This window comes from Protopterus annectens, chromosome 6.part0 (genome assembly GCF_019279795.1).
Source record: "Protopterus annectens isolate FY-2018-M chromosome 6.part0, PAN1.0, whole genome shotgun sequence".
Taxonomy (NCBI): domain Eukaryota; kingdom Metazoa; phylum Chordata; order Ceratodontiformes; family Protopteridae; genus Protopterus; species Protopterus annectens.
This window is the reverse complement of record NC_056737.1, coordinates 1,152,343,006-1,152,360,107: the sequence shown is the minus strand read 5'-3', so window position 1 is coordinate 1,152,360,107 and position 17,102 is coordinate 1,152,343,006. Positions and strand designations below refer to the sequence as shown.

The 17,102-nt window shown below is 36.8% G+C and overlaps 1 protein-coding gene across 2 annotated transcripts in view; it reads right to left on the bottom strand.

Moving 5' to 3' along the window:
- The window catches only part of KCNH7 (potassium voltage-gated channel subfamily H member 7), a 2,626,261-nt gene that overhangs the window by 1,490 nt on the left and 2,607,669 nt on the right, over window positions 1–17,102 (bottom strand). The window lies entirely within an intron of this gene.

Sequence of the window (17,102 nt, the reverse complement as noted above, 5' to 3'; positions counted from 1 at the left end):
ATCAATAGAAACTTGTAATGGCTTACATCACACTTAAAACAAATTAAAGGAACATACACTAAATATTAATATGCAAAGACTATCAACTAATAAAAAAAAATTGTATTTAAATGTTAATTAAATATTCAGGTACACTTGTGCTGCAGCAAAGAACATTTAATATTAATAGATTTGTTAAGGCTGCACCACAAGTACACCTGAATATTTAATTAAAATTTAAATTCAATTTTTTTTTTTTTTTTATTCCTGTTGTTATATACTGCATGGGGACTATTAGATTTTGCTGGACCACACTGTAGCATAATCACATTCAGACAGGACAAATTGGTATCTAGAGTTGCAGGCCTTGACATCTCATTACAATGTTTATTTACAAAGCAGCTTTCTTGCTAAATTACCATGATTCACAGAATGTATAGTGCAGTACTCTTCATTAAAAGATTTTCGTAGGTTCATAGATTCGTAGATTAGTACTAAGCTAACTGCCCTTGCAAGCCATTTTAAGCCTAGCCAATTATCCTTGTGAGACTCAAACCCTGCACCTTGTGTTTGTGAGTGTTGTGATTAGGCTTTGAATCTGTGGAAATTGCAACTTGCTCTGTAACTTTTAACTTTTAATATAAATACCTTACCTGTTGTAATGTTGTATTATCTTATGGAGCTTTTCGCCCCAAGCCAGTGCTATAAAGGGGTTCTTTTTGTATGGTCCATTTAGACTCTCCCAAAACAAAAAAAACAAATTGAAAATAAAAAATAAAATAAATTGTTTAGAATGTTTTTGACATAAGAAAGGGACTTAAAGAAAGTTATGATGGGATATCCAATTGTAACTACATTATTATGTGTTTGAGAAATACATGCCAAGAAATTCATCTCAAGAGGTGAATCTTGTCAGACAAGGGTTATGACTATTTGTAGTGCATGAAATTTTATATAGTCCATATACTACTAGTTACAAAAAAAAAAAAAAAAAACAAACAAACAAAAAAACAGACACGCTTGAGACTAATTCAACGTTCCTTGCCTTAGAACCAACCATAACAGTGCTTAAGGAAGGGGGTGTGTAACAAATGTTAGACACCTCTGGGAGTGTTGCTACTGTCAGGTCTTGTGCTACAGCAGTGAGTAACAGGTTGATCTTTTCCTTATTTCTGGAGATTAATCACGATTCCCCATGTACTACAAAGTTTGCACCTTTCTGTGATTTTAATGTCTGGCGATTGAGTATTATAACAGCAATCACAACAGAACAGAATCCAAAGAATGTTCATATGTTTAAAAGATGTTAAACAATCTCCATGTACTACAGAGAGGATTATGAGCAGGTCTCCAATCATAACCAACTTACTATGTGTTTGAGACATGTTTGTTTGTTTGTGTCTTTCGGCTTTTCCCGGTTAGAGGTTTCCACAGCGGAACTCCAGTCCGCTAATGATTGGTAGTGGATTTGTACATACCAGGTTACCAGCCCTGACGCACAACCTTCAATGAAGGCATGCCCCATTCACGTATGCCTCCACACAGAAGACGCTCTAGCTGAGAATCGAACTGGACGTCTTGCTATGAGGCAACAATGCTACCGCAGCACCACCACTGCAATTGCCATGAAATTCTTTTCCTGAGCGAAACTCAGGAGGTGAACTTCTTAGTGTTCATGTGAAGAACACATAATAAGGGTAATGATCAATGAGATACGTTTAGAATTATTTGTAGCAGATGAAGGGTTAACTGCTCCAAGTACTACCAGCTACAGATAAAATGCAGAAGTATGAAAGCTAGTAAAACAAAATGCTGCCAAACAAACAGCAGACAGAAATAAAGCATCCCAGTTGAGAACTGGTGACTTTACAAGCTTTAGGCACTTTTTTCTGCCACACTTTTTGTAAGTGTGACAGAGTAATGTATCGAAGAATTTCAAAGCTGTTTTATTTCTGTCACTCTTCTTTGCTGCCTGGTACTGTCAGCTGTTAAGCCCTAGCCTATATTACTTTGAATAAATGGATAGGATCTTAACAGTGATTAGGGGTGCTTAACAAAAGCATACAAATCACATTTCTGATGCTAGAAATGTGCTTAACAAGCATTTCTATTCCTCACTGTTGAAGTATAATTGATGTGCTTTGTGCAATACAAAGAGCTACCACTGTAGTGTGATATATATGGATCTACTACTTATACTCGAATGCTAACTTCACCGAATGTTAATCAACCGAACAGAAACCAATGAAAGTACATAAAATCGAAAACACATTACATCGACTTTCAAAATCACCGAAACTTACATATAATAAACCACCGAAATTTTCACATAACATTTTAATATGCATCCCATCTTTAATTGTCACTGCTTCCCATATGTAATTGTCAGTTCACATTTAAACTGCAGACAACGCTAATTACAAAGTAGTAACGTACTGAATCAATATGGCGAATATATGTAGGTTAGCACCTGGAGTACTGGGTCAAGTGTATAGAGCTGAAATATCTCAGCGAGGAGGTGAATACTGGTATTGGATGGGTATGTACACAAGTTAGAAAAGAAAAGTAAGAGTCGTAAATATTGGAACTAAATACAAAGTAACAGGTAAATGCAAAGGTAGAGCTATTACCATTCCGGTATCTACTGGTGAGGAGCTTGTTAAATGTATTTAGCATTGACATGCAGGTGAACCACAAGAGGTGGAGAAGTATTTTATTAGAAATGAATTAAGGAAGAGGGCAGCCTTATCTAGAGAGACAGCATGTGTAACTGTAGCGTCCACATCCTTAGACTATGCACCGTACTTGCCAAACAGGTGTAGTATGTTACAGAGCATTAGGCATGTTCGTTGCAAAGGTAGACCTGCTCCACAACTGCAAAACATAGATTTACGTAATGTAGATGCTACACAGTTTCCACTTAAGAACGGGACATTCCTAAAACGGAGCTGTGAAGAAGGGACCAATAACATTAAAGTATTAGTTTTAACTACAGAGACAAATTTGCATGATTTAAGTACTAATATAATCTGGTTAATGGACGGAACATACTTTAAGAGAGGATCAGAATGCTGGCAGTTATATACAGTGCAGAGTGTTGTACAATATGGAGCGTATAGCAGAAGTCTACCATTGCTTTATTGCTTCATGAATAAAAAGTCATACCGTGTGTATAACTTAATGTGGAGATGTATTTTTGATCTGTTTAATGAACAAAACGTAAATGTGCAGATTTCTTACATTCTATGTGATTATGAACCTGCTGCCATTCAAAGTGTAAACCATAATGTCAATGCAGTCTGTAAAGGGGGTTTCTTCCATTTTGGAAAAAACATTTGGAGAAAGAGTCAGGGTTTAGGGCTTACTTCAATGTATAACTCCGACATCCACTTTCAGCAATGTGTAAAACAGTTGACAGCCTTAGTGTTCCTTCCTGAGGACGAAGTTGTCAAAACATTTAACATTTTGAAGGAGCAATTTCCTGTTGTAGGGAAACCTCTGTTATACTTACAACTAGATCTACTAGCACTATACGGTTTCCTCCACTATTTCCTATGCAGTTTTGGAACATAAGTGTATTAAATGAGCTGAACCTGCCTAGAACCCAAAACGCTGTTGAGGCATGGCATAGGAGACTGTGTTGTTTAGTTGGTAAACATTTCTTTGACATCTACAGTCTACTACAAACTGTATGCTGGGAATAGAACAGGGTAGATGAAATACGTTACAGGATGTCTGCAGCTTGTCCACCTACCCCAAAGAAAAGGAGTCTGATATGTCATCAAGAACAGTTCCAAGTTATATTTCATAACAAAGATGAATGCACCCCTATGGAGTACATTAAAGCTATTGCAAATCTTTTACAAATATAAACGTTAATCTTTTTCTTTACGTTTTGGAGGCATAAAATGTCATAAGACATTATTATCAGTATCGCTGATATTTCATCTTTTTATGGGCATGTGCATTGGGTTTTGGCAATCAAAGTGTGTGTTTTTCTATTTCTACAGGATTCACTAAGGTGTTGCTGCACTAATCCACCGTTTTGTTGTTTTCAGTGATTTGTGATTCACTGTTATGTGTTTTCGAAGTTATCTACTTTCGTTGGTTTGTGTTCGGTTGATTAACGTTCGGTGAAGTTAGCATTCGAGTATAAGTAGTAGATCCATATATATATATATATATATATATATAGTAAGGGGATGTGGGGGCACAGCCCCCCCACCTATTTTAAATGTTGGAAACCATAGACATGGTTACTTACAAGCTGAATGCATAATGCTTTCCAGAAAATAATATATGCCCAAACTATGTGGGGGCTATGCCCCCCACAGCCCCCCTTACTATATATACACTAAGTCTAGGATCACACTACAGTGGGGAACAGGGCATATACCTTTCAACAAAATGAGTTTCAGTCAAATGAGTTTTCAGTGAAGTGAGCTTTCAGTGAATTGTACTCAGGCAACTGATTTTCAGTGAAATGAGTTTTCAATGAAATGAGTTTCAGTGAAGTGTGTTTTCAGTGAAACAAAGTAGACCCATATATATATATATATATATATATATATATATATATATATATATATATATATATATATATATATATATATATATATATAGGTTCCTATCTATTGGCCAAAGTGACGGAATGCTGAATTACACATTACCGAGACAGGTGTGCTGAACGTACCCATTGATGATTATTTAAATGGCCGAATAACACTATGCCAAAGCACACTAAAGTGGGGAAAGGGAATTTATGTGTTTCCCCACTGTAGTGCGGCCTCAGAGTTGGTATATTTAAGTAGGGGGTGTGGGGGGTGCAGGGGGGGGTGAAGCCCCCCTGCACAACATTTTTTTTTTAACTACTTACATATACCAACTCCAAGACCGCACTACAGTGGGGAAACACATAAATTCACTTTCTTCACTGTAGTGTGCTTCGGCATAGTGTTATTTGGCTATTTAAATAATTGTCAATGTGTACGTTTGGCACACTGGTCTCGGTAATGTGTAATTCGGCATTCTGTCACTTTAGCCATTAGCTAGGAACCTATATATATATATATATATATATATATATATATATATATATATATATATATATATATATATGGGTTCCCTACATATGACCAAAAGTTCATATGACTGAAGCCCATTTGACTGAGACCATATGACCGAAAACTTATTTGACCGAAAATCAGCACTGGCAGGTATATGCCCTGTACCCCACTGTGGTGCGACCCTGGAGTTAGAATACATTGTTAGGGGGTGTGGGGGGCATAGCCTCCACATAATTGCAGTTTATGCACTATGATATACATGTGTATCCATTAAAAATACATTAAAGCATATAATATCAGTAAAGACTTTTTGCAAAATGTGGGGGGCTATGCCTCCCACACCCCCCCTAACTTTATATTCTAACTCCAGGGTCGCACTACAGTGGGGAATATGGCATATAACTACCAGTGCTGTTTTTCAGTCAAATGAGTTTTCGGTCATATCTGTTTTTGGTCAAATGACCTTTTGGTCATTTGGTCTCAGTCAAATGGGCTTCAGTCATATGTAGTGAACCCATATATACATATATATATATATATATATATATATATATATATATATATATATATCTTACACACACACACACACACACACACACACACACACACACACACACACACACACACACACACACGTTTGTGTGCGTGTGTGTGTGTGTGTGTGTGTGTGTGTGTGTGTGTGTGTGTGTGTGTGTGTGTGTGTGTGTATGTGTGTGCGTGTGTGTGTGTGTGTGTGTGTGTGTGTGTGTGTGTGTGTGTGTGTGTGTGTGTGTGTGTGTGTGTGTGTGTGTGTGTGTGTGTAAGGGGGGCTTGCCCCAGGGTTTGAAGATGCCTGTGCTACTGTAATGTATGGACTGGTACAGTGAACACTAGCATGATTAGGTCTAAAGAACCAAGGTGGAAGTGCAGACTCAAAGAAAATAAGTACCGCTCGTACAAATGGAAACAAATTTAATAGCACATAAAATAAAATCAAATCACTGGTTAAGCGCTTTCAACTGATATCCCAGTCTTCATCAGAACATAATAGTGATGAACAACCAAGGTTAAATAGTCACCTAACACTTAATTGCTTTGAAAAAAATGCCAAAATATTTAAAGCTGTACTACATAGTCAAAAATATACAAAAATATTCACAACTAATTCAATATATGTAGTGAATATGTAAATCTCATACATAACTAATTTCATTTTTGTACAATAAATTTTCACACTGTATAATAAAATGAAACATATAAAATGCATGTAAAATACATATAAAATTTGTTATAAGCTAACATTGTGGAATAAAGCTCTAAAACAAGTAATATATAATGTGTTCTATACTATAATATGATATAATATAACAATTTAACAACAAATATCATGCTGTTTAAGTAATAATGATAAAAACATAATGTATATGGTTATGATGAGAGAACCAAAAAAGGTTTAATACTAATATAATCATTGAGGCCGGGAGGTCTAGTGGCATCAGTATATATCTGCCATCTACTCTCAAAATATGCTAAACAATTGCCGCTGTATGGTGTACTAGAAATTTGATCTATAATCGCAGACAGAAACCCATGCTCATTCCCTTTCTCTAAAATATGTCTATATAGGGCATTTTTAGTGTCATGTTTCTGTATCTTATATTGATGTTCGTATATCCGTTTTTTGAGCTGACGTTCTGTTTTTCCAATATAGTATGCGGTACAACATGTGCAAGTTGCCACGTATACTACCTGTTTGGTATTACAGTTACCTGACCTACACTTAATAGTGGTATGGTTAATGTCATCTAAAAAAATATTTTTGGCTTCATTGATGAAACTGCACTGGTGACATCTACCGCATTTAGAGGTACCCTTAAATCTATCCAATCCTACATTATGGAGTCTTTTCCAATAATCTCTTCAGACTGGGAGCTGTTTGATATACACATTTGGGAAAATTGCCCAACTGCGAATCTAGGTTATGCGTATTAATAACATCCCAATGTCTCATAAGGATCTCCTTGATAGCGTATGTGAAAGGGGAGTATGTAAGCACACATACCCTTCCAAAATTGTCATCTCTAAAAGTATTTACATTATCTGTAATCTGCAAACTCATGCTGTTATTATTATAACTGTCTAATAATGGCGTGTATTTCTGTCCCCATTGATTCAATACATACTGTGTAATGTCATATAACATTAACTCAAGATATCCACGATCTAAAAACAAATTGTGAATAGTATGTAACTCAGCCTCCATATACTCCTGTGTAGAAGACATCCGGGCTGCTCTAATACATTGCCCTTTTACTACATTTTTAAAAACATATGGGGGGTGATTACTGGTAAAGTGAATGTAATCATTTGAAAAAGTCGGTTTCCTATATACTTTGGACGTGAACCCTTTTCCATTATGGCTAACCAAGATATCTAAATATGGAATTTCTTTGAAACTATAGTTGTATGTAAATTTCAAAAATTCAGTAGTTCCATTAAGAAATACCATAAATTCTTGTAACCTGTCTGGTGATGCCCTCCATAAAATAAATACATCATCCAAATACCTTGCATAAAACTCAATGTCAGAATAGTATTTGCTTTTAAATAAAAATTCAGATTCCCATTCTAACATTAGGTCTAAAAACATTGTGCTTGATTCAGAGACATGAGATGTTGCTCAGTGCAATTTTGTCACATCTCTGAATCACAGATTATTGCTGTCATACAACTGGGCAATTAAGGCATTATGTATATGAAGTAGTGTACTTCCAGTTCAGTGACCGTCCTACCGTTTCATATGGGTATTTACTCATCTTTGCACTTCCTTCATGGAGTTTTACCACTGATTTTCATTGGATCCTTTGTGTGCCTGTTATCTAAGAGTGGTAACCGCCAACTCTCTGCTTATCTGACTTTTTTTATTTTTGGCTGCTACTGCTTGACTTTATCTGGCATACTCTGGAGTTACCACTTTATATGCAGTTCCAGTTTCTATCTTGCAACACTTAACAGATGATTTTATCACACCTTTCAGTCGGTTGCTGGTTGTTCTACTTGGCCTGTACATGTGCTCTAAAACAGTGACATAATAGTAGCATCACTGTTTGATATACACATGTAACTCAAATAAATGGACAGTATGCCATTCAGTCATGGAAGGAATACCTCACAATCTATAAAATATTGGTTTTATGACTGAAGTTATGCATATATTTTCCAAATATTACTTTGAATAAATGGAAAAAACAGAAATGCTTTTTCCATGTCCATAACATCAGTTCAGTGTTTTCAAGATGACAGAAATTAAACTTCCACTTCCATTCATATCAGCGCCAAATAAAGTTATTTTGGTGTTGCTGTTTTTGAAGAAAGAATCTCAGAGATGAATAGTAACTTGACACCGTTCATTAATTAGAATGTATTTTGCATGGATAAAGCCTACTTTCCTGTATTTATGGTGTGATATCCAAGGATCAAACTGCTTTTCTCACTTTGATCTCTGTTATGAAATACTGAGTGTAAGATCCTCGCTGGAGATTAATTGGATGTTTTCTAAAACAGAAAGACTGCTTTGTTTCTGTATATATTTTTTATTCCATCAGTAGTAGCTGAATGATCATTATTTTCACAGCATTATTCTCATGAGACCATCCTGGTTTTTTTTTGCTCGTAATATTTTTTGACATGTATATTATTGATTTCACTAAGATGAATTATTGTAGTTCACGATTCAACTATTTATGTAGACAGTCACTTTAATTAAATATTATATTATTTTTTACTAAAGCATTCCTTCTGTGTTTAGCTACAAACATGCTAATAAATTTAAAGCTAAAGCTTTTGCCTAAACTTGGTCACGTCACAAGAAGTTTGGGTAATACATGAATTCTTGCTGTATGTTCAAGAACAGTAAATGTGATTATAGGAACAGTGAAAATTTAAGTGCAATTACAGGGAATTATACACTGACCACAATATTTATGTCTAAACATTCTCTCTTCTATAAGGAGCAAAGATCTCGATTGTTTAGGGTGTGGGGGTGCTTTCACCCCCCCAAAAAAATAGCTTTTTAGGCTGTAACAGTAAGTTTCACAATGTGTTGTTAGGTTCTGAGGTTCACATGTATTTTATCAGAGATTCAGGACCCGCACTGAAATGTTTCAAAATTCGTATAGGGTACTGTAATGCAAAGAACACACTATTTGTTTTTGAAAATTGAAAGAAAAATAAGCTTATTATAGTCAGGTTCGTATGTAATATCCTAGCTAGAACAGGTTAGTTATGGTAAAGTTCCAGTGTATGAACCTGTCAGTTATAACTAAGCAACCATCACAACACCGCACACTTTGCAGTTACCCCTGAAATGTATAGGAAACCGATTCTCAGCTATAAAAGATGTAAATGCGGCTCTTAACTGTCCTTGATTCATAGAATAACCCCAGGTTGCCTCATATTCTGGCTCACTGACTCATAAAACAAACCAGTAATGATTACAAGCACTGAATAAATGAAGCATTTGTGACCCAGGCTAGTTATTGTTCAGAAAATGCAAGTGTATGCACATACTGTTACTCTACTTACTCTGATGTGAATTTCAGCAATACTTAATGTGTCCCTGAATTTTGTCTTTTTTTCCTTATTATTTTTTTCTGATTCTTGAGCGAAGGTAAAAACTGTCTTTCAGCTTTTCCCAGTTAGGGGTCGCCACAGAGGAACTCCGGTCCACTAATGATTGGCAGTTAATTTTTATGGTGTCGAGTTGCCAGCCCAGCACCCATCCTTCAAGGAAGGCATACCCACTCACGCACACACCTACCTGCATGTCTTTTAAAGTGAATTCGACCTCCGGGAGGACATGCAGACTCCGCACAGAAGGCACAAGTTATTGCTGTAGCATGCTAGTTACTGCCAGGCAAAGAGCAGCTAGAAGGAAGTGGAATTTGCAATCAGCCAACAGCTTTAAAAGCTGTTAGAAACATCATAATGATGCATCTTTTTAAACTGGTAGTACATCAGACTACCTAAAATTTATCATGTGATACAAATTATTATGATGAGGCCTCCAATCATAACCATTTATTATATGTTGGAGAAATGGAATCAAGAATTTCATATTAAAACTGATTTCTTGAATCTATTTCTGGAATACATAATAACTTGGTTATGGTCAAAGACAAAGCCATCATCCTGTGTTTCATATTTCCTCATCAACTCATCCTTTTCTTCCTCTCTCACAGCTCTTCCCATCCAACCACTATTTCTTTCCTCTCTTTCTCCTTCCTTGTCTTCCACCCTCCCTTCGTCCTCCATCAGCCATCTTGTTGTTTTGAAGGTAAGAGCATAAACAAGTATATGGGGCACGCTCCATCCCCTTTTATCCTTTTACTTCTCAGGATGCTTTTTACTATTCTTTTTCCCTTTCTTTCTTCACACTTTCTTCGAACTCCTTTTGTATCTTGTCTTTCCTGTTCTTGCCCAGATCTACTGGAAGCATACCTTTCAACCTCTCGGTGCAAGAAATCTGGCCAAAGCCAGAAATAATGGGTTAACAAAGGCTCAGAAGTATGGACAGATTTTTAAATATTGCTCCTATAAAGCTGCTAGAATGACAGATTTTGCATTATTATGTATTTTTGGAATGATTTGAAGTCAGAAACTCAAATGACTTTCATTATTTAGTATTATTTAGTGATTTTTAATACTCAATTTGGCAGAAAACCACAAATTTTATGAGGAACAGACCAAAAATAACATGAAAAACTCTGGATGTTTTGTGAAAATCTGGACAGTTGTGAGTTGTGACTGGAAGATTCTTTAGGTTCTGAGCAGTTATTGGTACCTTCATTATTCATATTATACTTACCTTTCCTGCTACAGTAGACATCATTTTGGCCTTTCTTTTAAAATGCTTCCTCACGTTTGTTTCTGTCCTCTTTATATTTGCACTGATCACATCTTCCAGTGTGGTTTCCTCACGTTTGTTTCTGTCCTCTTTATATTCGCACTTATCACATCTTCCAGTGTGGTTTACTCACATTTGTTTCTATCCTCTTTATATTCGCACTGATCACATCTTCCAGTGTGGTTTCCTCACGTTTGTTTCTATTCTCTTTATATTCACACTTATCACATCTTCCAGTGTGGTTTCCTCACGTTTGTTTCCGTCCTCTTTATATTCGCACTGATCACATCTTCCAGTGTGGTTTCCTCACATTTGTTTCTGTCCTCTTTATATTCGCACTGATCACATCTTCCAGTGTGATTTCCTCATGTTTGTTTCTGTCCTCTTTATATTCGCACTTATCACATCTTCCAGTGTGGTTTCCTCACGTTTGTTTCTGTCCTCTTTATATTTACACTTATCACATCTTCCAGTGTGGTTTCCTCACGTTTGTTTCTGTCCTCTTTATATTCACACGTATCACATCTTCCAGAGTGGTTTCCTCACGTTTGTTTCTATCCTCTTTATATTCAAACTGATCACATCTTCCAGTGTGGCTTCCTCACATTTGTTTCTGTCCTCTTTATATTCGCACTTATCACATCTTCCAGTGTTGTTTCCTCACGTTTGTTTCCGTCCTCTTTATATTCGCACTTATCACATCTTCCAGTGTGGTTTCCTCACATGTGTTTCTATCCTCTTTATATTCGCACTTATCACATCTTCCAGTGTGGTTTCCTCACGTTTGTTTCTATCCTCTTTATATTCGCACTGATCACATCTTCCAGTGTGGTTTCCTCACGTTTGTTTCTATCCTCTTTATATTCAAACTGATCACATCTTCCAGTGTGGCTTCCTCACATTTGTTTCTGTCCTCTTTATATTCGCACTTATCACATCTTCCAGTGTGGTTTCCTCACGTTTGTTTCTGTCCTCTTTATATTCGCACTGATCACATCTTCCAGAGTGGTTTCCTCACGTTTATTTCTATCCTCTTTATATTCACAATTATCACATCTTCCAGTGTGGTTTCCTCACATTTGTTTCCGTCCTCTTTATATTCGCACTTATCACATCTTCCAGTGTGGTTTCCTCACATGTGTTTCTATCCTCTTTATATTCACACTTATCACATCTTCCAGTGTGGTTTCCTCACGTTTGTTTCTATCCTCTTTATATTTGCACTGATCACATCTTCCAGTGTGGTTTCCTCACGTTTGTTTCTATCCTCTTTATATTCACGCTTATCACATCTTCCAGTGTGGTTTCCTCACGTTTGTTTCTGTCCTCTTTATATTCGCACTTATCACATCTTCCAGTGTGGTTTCCTCACATTTGTTTCTGTCCTCTTTATATTCGCACTGATCACATCTTCCAGTGTGGTTTCCTCACATTTGTTTCTATCCTCTTTGTATTCACACTTTTCACATCTTCCAGTGTGGTTTCCTCACATTTGTTTCTATCCTCTTTGTATTCACACTTATCACATCTTCCAGTGTGGTTTCCTCACATTTGTTTCTGTCCTCTTTATATTCACACTGATCACATCTTCCAGTGTGGTTTCCTCACATTTGTTTCTGTCCTCTTTATATTCGCACTTATCACATCTTCCAGTGTGGTTTCCTCACATTTATTTCTATCCTCTTTGTATTCACACTTATCACATCTTCCAGTGTGGTTTCCTCACATTTGTTTCTGTCCTCTTTATATTCGCACTTATCACATCTTCCAGTGTGGTTTCCTCACATTTGTTTCTGTCCTCTTTATATTCGCACTTATCACATCTTCCAGTGTGGTTTCCTCACGTTTGTTTCTATTCTCTTTATATTCACACTTATCACATCTTCCAGTGTGGTTTCCTCACATTTGTTTCTGTCCTCTTTATATTCACACTTATCACCTCTTCCAGTGTGGTTTCCTCACATTTGTTTCTGTCCTCTTTATATTCGCACTGATCACATCTTCCAGTGTGGTTTCCTCACATTTGTTTCTGTCCTCTTTATATTCGCACTTATCACATCTTCCAGTGTGGTTTCCTCACATTTGTTTCTGTCCTCTTTATATTCGCACTTATCACATCTTCCAGTGTGGTTTCCTCACGTTTGTTTCTATTCTCTTTATATTCACACTTATCACATCTTCCAGTGTGGTTTCCTCACATTTGTTTCTGTCCTCTTTATATTCACACTTATCACCTCTTCCAGTGTGGTTTCCTCACATTTGTTTCTGTCCTCTTTATATTCGCACTGATCACATCTTCCAGTGTGGTTTCCTCACATTTGTTTCTGTCCTCTTTATATTCGCACTTATCACATCTTCCAGTGTGGTTTCCTCACATTTGTTTCTGTCCTCTTTATATTCGCACTTATCACATCTTCCAGTGTGGTTTCCTCACATTTGTTTCTGTCCTCTTTGTATTCACACTTATCACATCTTCCAGTGTGGTTCCTCACGTTTGTTTCTGTCCTCTTTATATTCGCACTTATCACATCTTCCAGTGTGGTTTCCTCACATTTGTTTCTGTCCTCTTTATATTCGCACTGATCACATCTTCCAGTGTGGTTTCCTCACATTTGTTTCTGTCCTCTTTATATTCGCACTTATCACATCTTCCAGTGTGGTTTCCTCACGTTTGTTTCTGTCCTCTTTATATTCACACTTATCACATCTTCCAGTGTGGTTTCCTCACATTTGTTTCTGTCCTCTTTATATTCGCACTGATCACATCTTCCAGTGTGGTTTCCTCACATTTGTTTCTGTCCTCTTTATATTCACACTTATCACATCTTCCAGTGTGGTTTCCTCACATTTGTTTCTGTCCTCTTTGTATTCACACTTATCACATCTTCCAGTGTGGTTTCCTCACATTTATTTCTATCCTCTTTGTATTCACACTTATCACATCTTCCAGTGTGGTTTCCTCACGTTTGTTTCTGTCCTCTTTATATTCACACTTATCACATCTTCCAGTGTGGTTTCCTCACATTTGTTTCTGTCCTCTTTGTATTCACACTTATCACATCTTCCAGTGTGGTTTCCTCACATTTATTTCTATCCTCTTTGTATTCACACTTATCACATCTTCCAGTGTGGTTTCCTCACGTTTGTTTCTGTCCTCTTTATATTCACAGTTATCACATCTTCCAGTGTGGTTTCCTCACGTTTGTTTCTATCCTCTTTATATTCGCACTTATCACATCTTTCAGTGTGGTTTCCTCACGTTTGTTTCTATTCTCTTTATATTCGCACTGATCACATCTTCCAGTGTGGTTTCCTCATGTTTGTTTCTATCTTCTTTATATTCGCACTTATCACATCTTTCAGTGTGGTTTCCTCACGTTTGTTTCTATTCTCTTTATATTCGCACTGATCACATCTTCCAGTGTGGTTTCCTCACATTTGTTTCTGTCCTCTTTATATTCACACTGATCACATCTTCCAGTGTGGTTTCCTCACATTTGTTTCTGTCCTCTTTGTATTCACACTGATCACATCTTCCAGTGTGGCTTCCTCACATTTGTTTCTGTCCTCTTTATATTCGCACTGATCACATCTTCCAGTGTGGTTTCCTCACATTTGTTTCTGTCCTCTTTGTATTCACACTGATCACATCTTCCAGTGTGGTTTCCTCACATTTGTTTCTGTCCTCTTTATATTCGCACATATCACATCTTCCAGTGTGGTTTCCTCACATTTGTTTCTGTCCTCTTTATATTCGCACTTATCACATCTTCCAGTGTGGTTTCCTCACGTTTGTTTCTATTCTCTTTATATTCACACTTATCACATCTTCCAGTGTGGTTTCCTCACGTTTGTTTCTATCCTCTTTATATTCACACTGATCACATCTTCCAGTGTGGTTTCCTCACGTTTGTTTCCGTCCTCTTTATATTCGCACTGATCACATCTTCCAGTGTGGTTTCCTCACGTTTGTTTCTGTCCTCTTTATATTCGCACTTATCACATCTTCCAGTGTGGTTTCCTCACATTTGTTTCTGTCCTCTTTATATTCGCACTTATCACATCTTCCAGTTTGGTTTCCTCACGTTTGTTTCTGTCCTCTTTATATTCGCACTGATCACATCTTCCAGTGTAGTTACCACCATCACTTCTACCTACTTCAGGTTTGTCTCTCCTCTAATGCCTCCTCCCTTCTCCTTCTCTCCCATCACTGAAGCACCATTTTCCTTTTATGACATTCTAGGCCTACTACTTTCTCCGAGTCCACAGGTATTATTGCACTCCATCCACCATGATTTCTTTATCTTTTCAAATCAGTTTGCAGTCATCTGCATAAAGTAAAAATATGGGTTCCATTCTTTTTTTGTTTTCATGCTTTCAGCTTTTTTCTGCTACTCTCATCAGTTCTTTTATCACTAATATAAACAGTCCATGTCACAGCAGGCGTCTCATCTTGTTCCTCTCCACCTGTCTTCTTTCCTATAGCCCCCCTTTTGTCATTACGTCAAGTTCCTGATCCCTGTACATTGTCTTTATCCACCTTTGCCATTCAGCTCCCATCCCTCTGATCATAGGACTCTCCTTAGCAAATTCCAGTTTATCAAATCAAATGCTTTCTTGTAACTCCGATAGCATTACCCCCCCTTCACTTCTTCTTTGTTTGCTCTTTTAGTACAATGTTGACTAGCTTTCACCAATTGCCCTTGCTAGTGAACCATTTATGGCCCATTTTTATCCCTTTTGGATGGTGTGAGATAAGATACTCTCAAGCATAAGAGACAGAATCATGGACATGAGCTTGATATTCATGTTTATTGTGGACAATGGGTGATAGCTTCCAGGGTTGGAGTAGTCTCCTCTCTTTTTTGGTAGCAGTTCTCCTCAAGAACGCTATTTGCTATGTTTTCTCTATTTTTTGTGTTCATCTGAGAAGTCTGCATAGTTTTGCCTCCTACATCTGTACAGTTCCTGCAGAGGTACATCTAGGCTGCCGGCCATTTTCCCTTCTTTCTGAACATTGACATTTTAGCACCTTCTGTTGCTATATCTGCCTCCAGTACATCACTTTGTTCTTCTATTTATTGAGATGCTTCTTATTCTTCCATTTCTTCTCTCAGTAGGTTGCACTTCTACCTCCACAGCTCTTGTATATTTCATGTTAATGTCTCATGAATATTTCATTTATGCTTTTGTCTTCCTCTTCTGCCATCCTAATGTTTACCACTTCCCCCTATCCTTTTTATTGATTTTTTTTTGTTAAGTGCTTACCTGATTTCTCCCTGACTCCCTCACCAGTAATCTTTCCTATTTTGCACAATTGCTTATTTGCTGCCATCATGACTTTGGTCTCCATTTCATTTTTAGTGCATATTGCTTTCAATTTCCTCTTCCCATCCTTTTCTTCTTACACTTTAATTTGTATGCTGCTGTAGTTCGAATTCCTCTGTTTATTTAGTTTTGATTTTCTGTTTTGTTCTTTTACAGATGCAGTTTCCCATCCAACTTCTGGTTTGATTCTATCCCAAAAAGCTTTTCCTATGGAAACCTTTTGTTTCAGCAGTTTAATTGAGCACATGATTTTATTAGTTGATTGAATTAAAGTTAATTAATGGATGGTTTAGAAGCATATATAAAAAGCTATCTAATGGAGTAAAGTTGTATAAACCTGAGGAAGTGTGCTTTGGATGCACGTGAAAGTGCTTGTTATACAATAAATTAGTTTTATCCTACATCGTGGTGGTCTCCATCTGGTTGTTTCTTCATATATTCTTGGTTTTTCGGCTGGAAACCTTTGAATAGTAGCATTCCTTATCTATATCTTACTAGTTGTTTTTTGGTTTTTTGGTTTTTGCTACCTTTACATGATGGATACTTTACAAGTGGAACTTGATTATAATCCTGGGACAAGAAGCCCCAAAGACAGATGGAGCAGTTTATTACAACAGACTGTAAATCCGTTATTGGGTATGGATTTGTTTCAACCAAATATAACTACCAATACTACAGGTACTGTAGAGAATCTTAATGATTTTTATAATTGCTTAAGAGAACTTGAGAACAACCTATATAAACTATATCGATTGATTTGGCAAAGGAGGCATATGGAGGCGAGTCTTCATTTTCAAATAGTACCTAGGGGCATGCGAGTGTTGTGCATGCCCACATATGGTGAT